Here is an 8,045-nt window from a genome sequence, read left to right as displayed (position 1 = left end):
GCTGAAGGATTGTAATGGTCCTTGCTTTTGTTTCTTTTACACCACCATTCAACCATTCTAGTTGCTTTCTGGCCTTTCTGAAGTTCTCCCCAGTAAGTGGAATGTATTCTGGATTTCCAAAGTGATGGATGATCAGAATGCTCTCTCTGCTGCCTGGGTGAGTAGTTTATTTAATTGATAGCTTCTTTTTTTAAAAAAAAATCATAGACTCAGAGAAGGGTTCAGGTTGGAAGCTTCTCTTGTAGTCACCTACTCCAAGCAGAGCTAACTGCAAAGCTAGATCAGGCTGGCCAAGGCTTCATTCTGGGCAGTGTTAAAATCTTCCAAGGATGGTGATTCTGTCACTTCTCTGGGCAGTGTCTAAACCTGCTTTAGTAAAGATTTCTTTGCCTCATTCAAAATGTATCCTGCTGCTAGTTGTGGCTGTCGTCTCCCATCCTTTGAGAAGCTCTCCTGTTGATGGTGTCTCTCTTGAAACTGAATGGATGCAGGGACTGTCTGTGTTGCTCCCACACTCTGCATGTGTTACAATCACTCTTACAGGATGACTCTGCAACTGCGGCATCCTCAATCAGGTCTTCATGCCCTGCTCAGAACCATGCCAACAAATGCTGATGGTATCTAAATGTTAGTCATAATCCATGCCATTTAAGCAGGCTATATGGTCTATTGTGGTTTTGGAGGGGGCTAATGACCCTTAGTGTGCCTATGTCAATCACTTTCAAATACTTTAATCCTCTCTCTAAGTAATACAAGCCCATAGCTCTTAATATAGTTTCATTTCACAGAAAAAGCACTAATTCCTTCAAAGTGACCTTTTTCCCCCACCTATTTTTGAAAATGCAAGTATATTTACTGCTGTACTGCAGGTGGTAAGAGTATCTGTAGAGAAGGACAACAGACAATATTATAAATACCCAGAAATAAATAAGCTGGATCAATATACTGTAACAGATTGTTTTGCTCATTAGAAGGTAAAAATAAAAAGGAAACTTGTCAATCTACCAAAAATCTAGCCTTTCAATAAGGATATAATTGGAACAAGCTGTCAAAAACAACTTTGAAATTAAATTCACAGCAGCTGGTACTCAATACATTTCATGACAGGTCATCAAAGATAAAAATTTACCTCTACATGTTACTTCTTTCATCTCTGTCACATATTTCAAAATGTCCAGGATTTTTAAGCAGTATTAACTATTTCATGTTATAATAACACACAAATTGTGCCTTTATCTTAATTGGAGGCTTTTTCTTTGCAGGAATGCTTCACTGTAACCTTTGTTACTGTTAATATTAATCCCTTCCTAACCCATCCCTTACAGCCTTGACTAATCCTTAGTTTTGTTGTAGCTTTATCTCTGTAGCAATAGATTAATTACTTCCTCCTCTGTAAATAATACCCAATATTTTCTATTAATCAACAGACTGTGGATACCATCTTACTTGTGAATATTTCTTAGGCACCCAAACATTCAAATCCAGAGGTATTTAGAAAGATAAGTCTGATAAAGATCACTGCAATTCTGCTCTGCAGCTCACTCTTGAAGAAACCCCAACTCACCTTTTTCATAATACTCTCATTGTAAAGAAACAACAAATTATTGTTTCTTTTCTACATTGAAAAGTCTCTTTGATATTTCCTATCCCTCCAGAAGCCTCTCCCCACTCCCAAATAGTATAAATTCCCTGGGTGACTAGTTTCCTCATTCAAGATAATCCATACATTCAGACAAAATCCTGTCTCAAGTGTGATACCTCTGCACTGCAAGGAAGTATCAGTGATGACTGTAAAGCAGAGTGGGACCTCTGACAGTGATTGCACATCCTAGGCCATTGCTTGAACTTGGGAATTTGGAGCTATAGAATAAAGAAGCCTTGCTCTCCATGGGTAGCTGCCATGCACCTGCTACAAGGTTGCTAGAAATCCAGGTGATTAGTTGGTTTTCACACATTCCACTCTTCTGTCATCAAGGTTGGTGAACGATTAAAACTTGCTGGTTACCTATTTTGTATTTGTTGTGTTTTGTACCCATCTCCACCTTGCCCTGCATCACCTTTACCGATCCTTTTTGTCATTTGCAAAAAAACAGTGATGGAGAGGGTGTGTTACAAAAGTAAAAGGATAAGAGCAAGCAGCTGGGGACTGTGCTAGACCTCAAGAGATCCCTTTTAGCAAAACTCTTCCTACAATTTTAGGGAAGCGTGTAAATCTGTTTCAAAGACCAAGCTCAGGTCCAGGGCTCCAGACTGAACTTGCTGCAAGCAGTCACTCACAAATAGTGGGAGTGGTATACTTTTAGGGCTAGCATGATGCTGCCTTTTTCTTCTTTAACTCCAGAATAATTTGACTGATTGTTCCTCTCACTGCTTCCCTGGTGTGTGAAAGAGAGAGAAGGAATGGGTAGGGTTGAAAAAAACTCATTGCACCTGCACCCCTGCACTGCCTGCACTCTTAGTCTTTAGCAAACAGGTTCATAAGGGAAGGTGTAATCTCAAAGAATTACTGTAGACCTGTAAGCCTTTGGTAAAATAGAATTCTTTACTAGGGAACTGGGGTCCCACCATTCAGGATGGTTTTATGAGCAAAATAGCAAAACCACAGTGCTTTCGGAAGTTTGAGGTCAATACAGCAAATATAATCCTGTGAAGTCACTACTTGAGCTGCCTTAGCAGTATTAGTTTCACTAATAAAGGATCCTGAATTGATTAAATTAGCAATTTTTTTTCCAAATTACAGAATACTCAGAATTTAACAAACCTTTGTCTTTATCTTATGTTACAAGAATAACACTGCATTTTATGGAATCATAAAATCATTTAGATTGCAAAGAATCTCTAATATAAGGAAGTCCATGATTATCATAATTATCACACAATTCATCTAGCAGCTGGGTAACATTTTATGGGAAGGTCTGTTACCTCAGTATTGAAAGTGAAATGTATTTTTCTGAGAACAAGTGCAATATTTAATTTTGGCCAGTTTCAGTTTATTAAATCTCAGTGAATCAGAATAAGATTTCCTCTTAGTTTTCCCCATAAGTCTCTTTACAGCATTTTGCAGACTGATTTAGATATACAAAGTTAAATACAAAGCTGTGTTTTTTGACATGAAATCTTTGACCTCTGAGATAAAGTGACATTGTTTCTGCTTGAGGACCAGTTCAGCTAATTGCCGAGTGATGGCTGTGACACAGCTGGTACATGATTTTGTTCCCAAGGTAACTCTGCCAGACAAAGTGATTCAGAATCAATAATTTGTTTTATAGGGAGACAGCAGGTGTTACGTGCTGCATATGGGAAAAATAGGCATTTTTACTGAGAGGGTCATCCTTTTATTAAAATATCCTTTCATCTCCCTTTATGATGTAGAAGGCACTTTTTCAGTGTTATAGCTGAAAAGGACGTAATGTTTTCAATAGGAAGGATACTCAGGACTTTCTCCTTTGCTTAACATGAATTCCCTGGGACTAACATGAACAAAAGAAAAGCTGTAATAAAACTGCAAAGAAATACTTTTACATCTTCTCTTACCTTCAGCAAAACCATAGAGCCTTTCCCTGTGCCCCTCACCTAAAAACAACTGTTCACAACAACAGTCAATAAGCTCCTTTATATTCACAACACACAGCAGAGGCCATCTCATTAAATAGCAATGTTTGGCAGTTAGGACTGAGTTCATCTCCCAGCAAAGTCTGATGGATTTCTGTGTTTACAGTCAGAGATGCTGGACTGCATTTGCAGTGCTGAAATTGTTGCTGGGGAAAGCAAAAAGTTCTATACAAACAATTACATGTGCCTTCTTGTTCTTGAGACAACATCAGAAATACAAAACGTAGAATTTGTTCCCCTGCCTCTGAGTGAAAGAAGTCTAATTTTTCATGTGTTCAAAAAAGAAACAATTTTAACAGAGACCCTAGCCCCAGATCAGAATTTATTAGTATAAAATAAAGAAATACTACTGTCTGCAATGCATTGAAGTATTTGTTGAACTGAAACAAGGACATGGGTTTTGAATTGCTGATCACTTTCTGTAGTTGCACAAAACAAACCTTGATTTCCATCAGGTTCTACCTGCAGGCAAAGCCCCAGAATCTGGCCTATTATTTCTAAGGAAAAACATAAAATTTTGAAGATGACATTAAAGAAGCATTTCTGAGTTGGGTGAAAAATAAATTTTTAAGAGCTGCACAAAGAAGTAATCTTTCCTTATTTTCTAAATATTTTTTGGGGTTTGTTTCTTTGTTTAAGACTATAACAAAAGGTTTCTTCAATAGTATTAAACCAAGTTTTCTTAGCTAAGAGCTGTGAAGAAAATCTGTGATTGAATTCCAATAAATTGACTTTTCTATTAAAGCTTGTTCCTTTTTAATCCAACCACAAACAAATCAGCATTGGCATAAATGCTTTGAAACAAAAGAAGATCCTGTCAGATTAATTTGAAGCTATGGGAAATCCCTTTTCAGGTTTATTATAATTTTACAAGTTTAAAACTCATTGATTTTTTTTAACTATTGTATTGCTTGGACACATTTCTTATAATTTCAATATCTTTCTTGACATTATTTTTTTCTTGAAGGGGCACCTTTCTTGCTTGAAGGTGGTGAATGGTGGGTTACCCTTGGCCAACAGCCAAACTCCTTTTTGCAAAAAACCTACCTTAAACCAAAAGATTAAAGCATTTACCTCTCATCTATTCTGGACAGAGTTGTATGTTCAATTACTTTGGTCAATATAGAAGCATGCATAAGAATTAAATAGTTGTTTTCTAGGCTCTTTTTTTTTTTTTTTTTTTTTTGGTAGTGGTATCTGTATGATACTGACTGTATTTTGGTTATGGTGCAGAAACCTGAAGATGCATTGCATCTGTCTTTTGAACTATTAGAACATGAAGCATAGGCAAATCAAAGAGGCAGATTAAGTGAAATTCAGTAAAGAACTGCATTTCTATGATAAACCAACAGCCTCAATGGAAAACCTAAACAATTTTTTGATTGCAAAAAGTAAGTGGTGGCTGACTTTTGCCCTCTTGCCGTTACAGGGCTCATCATGTTGAGATTAAATCTCTGATTCTGCAAAACCATTGTGTGATTTAAGTATCTCAGTAATCAAATCAGGAGTTCAAAGTGCATTCTTTAAAGACATGCCCTTCAGTACAGACTGAAACCTATTGAGCTGCACACATTAGGAATGGCTTAAATAAATCTGTAGAGGTGTTACTACATAAATGGAACTCTGATTGACTGAGGTTTGTGGCAGTGGAAGACAAAGCCTGTTACCATTACACTTCTCCCCACAAAAAAGGCTAAGTTTTAAAAATGATGAAGATATTTTCAGAGCTTTTTTATAGATCCTTATTTCCTATATCTTGAGAACAACAACATTTTAATGTAATTTACAAGTTCTAGAATATATTGATTCCTGAAAGTTCGATTTTTCTATAGAAAAAAAATTCTATTAGTATAGAAGCATTGATACTGCCATTATGATCTCTTCAGAATCCCTGGTATAAGGAACACATTTTCTCAATGTGTCACTCACAAGAGACATAAATTCTTTGATTCTCCTGATAGTTTTAAATGCCTTACTATTATTTTGTACTGCCTTTTTTTATCTCCAAATTACCTGTGTCATTACCTGTAGGTCCTCCTGTTAATTTCCATGGTTTTTCTGCATTCAATTTTTCCCTCTCATATTTATTTGCTTTTTATTTCTAGTAAATCTCACCTGTCCTGATCCTGCATGGCAAGAACCAGTGGTTCCAGTGATTTCTTAATCCCTTCCCTCTGCTTATGCCCTACTTTACTCATGTTGGCAGGATGCTTGTAGGTATTTTAAAAATAAGTTTCTTTTAGAAAATGATTTTTTAAAAATCTTTTCAGGCAAAATGTTTTATTCTCAAATATTTGTTCCTAAAAAACCATCTGTTTTCATTCCTTCCTAGAAAAGAACCACAAAGTCAACCCCTTCTACTAGACATAGTGATAAATTAATGGTAACCTTACATGTTTCAGACATCATAGATGCACATAATAGTTACTGTAGTAGTAGTATTCTCCTAAATAAGACAATTGCCTTGAGAAATTGCTGCTCATGAGCAAGCAATTTGAGCCTTATGTGTTTTTGTGTTTTGCTTTTTTTTTTCTTTCATTAATGGAATATATTTCTTTTTACAAAGCTGATGAAAATTGAAATGTGGGCAATTCTTTGTGATGTGTTGAATCTTTTTAAAGATTGATGACCAGATGTGCCATGACTAAATGGTCATGGATGGCTATAAAAAGCAGGAATAAAACAACAAATGTGTCTGTCTGATCAGCTATGTGGAAATTAAAATGCCATCACCCTATGTAATGTCAATTGCATTATTTTAATCAAGCCATCACTACACCACCAGACTGAAAAAGAAATTATAATATCTTCAATTAAATTGAATTTCCATATATGAGTGCTCCAAAGACTGCTCCTTTTTCCTTTTATTTTAGTGCTTCTAGGTTCCTTGCTCCAAAACAAATATCTGATTTCGTGCTTGGCCCTTCATTTTACCCTTATCTCTTTCTCTGCTCTCTCCTTGTCTTTGTTTAACAAAAAAAAGCCAAGCAAATCAATGCATTGATTTTCTGCAAAAGACTGTGTTTCTGCCTGATGCTTCAGATGCTTTTGAAACGAGAACTGTAGTACTCCACTTTTTAATGTAAATAAATTATAGCAGTCTCTGATGGCCTTAACTGTAAGGCAAAGCAAGCAGCAGATCCTTATCTGACTGGGGGATAAGGTTATGTAAGGTCATAAGGATATCCCTTGAGCTAGCAACCTCAGCTCCTGTGGGTGCATCCCATCAGGTCACATAGACTCACATGGTCTTCACCAATGATGGTGAAGTTTTTCTTGCCCTAGACTGTTCCACTGCTCCCAAGGGCATGGTGCCCTCCTGAAGGCTGGTCTTTGTGGCAAAATCTGAGCCAAGATGCACTGAGCACTTTGCTCTTTCCTGACTTGCCCCATGCAGCACTGGGCCCTGTTTTCCTATCTCACCTGTTTGTTGGTGGTACATGAGTAGAAGCCCTCCCTGTTTTCCTACATGTCCCTTGCCAGATTCAACATTAGATGGGCTTTGGCTTCCCCAGCCCCACCCTTGTGGGCTCAGACTGTGGCTCTTCTGGTTGATATCTCCCTGCTTCTACTCCTTGCACACTATTTTTCAGATGTGACTTCAGTCAGGAACTCCTTGTACTATGTTCCTGTTTTACTCAAAAGATACATAAAAGTTGCTGGCTACTTTTCCTTGAATTTCTGCATGTCAGGATGAATTATTCTTGAGCTTGAAGCCAAGAGCTATTATTCAGCAATTTGTCTTGTTCCTTCTTCTCACAACCCTGAACTCCACCATCTCACAGTCATGGCAGCTAAGGCTGTCCCTGACCTCCAAATCCACAAGAGAGTGAAGCTTTCAAAAGCCTGAAAGGCTCTGACTGCTCCTCCTGCGGAAGAGAAATATGTAAATGCTGGTACAAATGGGCCATACACAAGAAAGGGCCTAATGTGTTTTCCAATTATTGTAAAATCATGTTTTTACTTCTTTATCAGTTTTGAGATGCTATCACTTTGGGGACAAGCTAAGTAGATATAATCTTCAAGATTACAAGTTGTCTTTATTGCAGACAAGTGTTCTGGCTGCATAATTAGAACCAAAAGATGAATTTCATTTATGTACTTGGTATAAGATGTGCTAATATTTTGTTTTTCATTGTGCTGATAAGATGTGCTTGTGTGTGTTAGTAATAGCTACATTTCATTCTCCCTTATTTGTGTTTATTTGACAGAGTTCAGAGTGCAGCTTTAGGGCTTATTACTATTGCATTAAGAATGTTTTGCCCCAAAAGATACAATGACCAGTTCTATTACAAAAATCATTGTGCCAAATCCAATTAGCAAAGATTTTTTTATGAATTAACCTTGTCACAGCATAATATATACACTGCACCTGCTGTTCTGCTTTAGAGCCAGATTTCAGCCCTCCTACAGTTAAGTCCTTGGTTGTTTTG

This window comes from Anomalospiza imberbis, chromosome 1 (assembly GCF_031753505.1).
Source record: "Anomalospiza imberbis isolate Cuckoo-Finch-1a 21T00152 chromosome 1, ASM3175350v1, whole genome shotgun sequence".
Lineage (NCBI taxonomy): Eukaryota > Metazoa > Chordata > Aves > Passeriformes > Viduidae > Anomalospiza > Anomalospiza imberbis.
Note: the sequence above shows the minus strand (reverse complement) of the source record.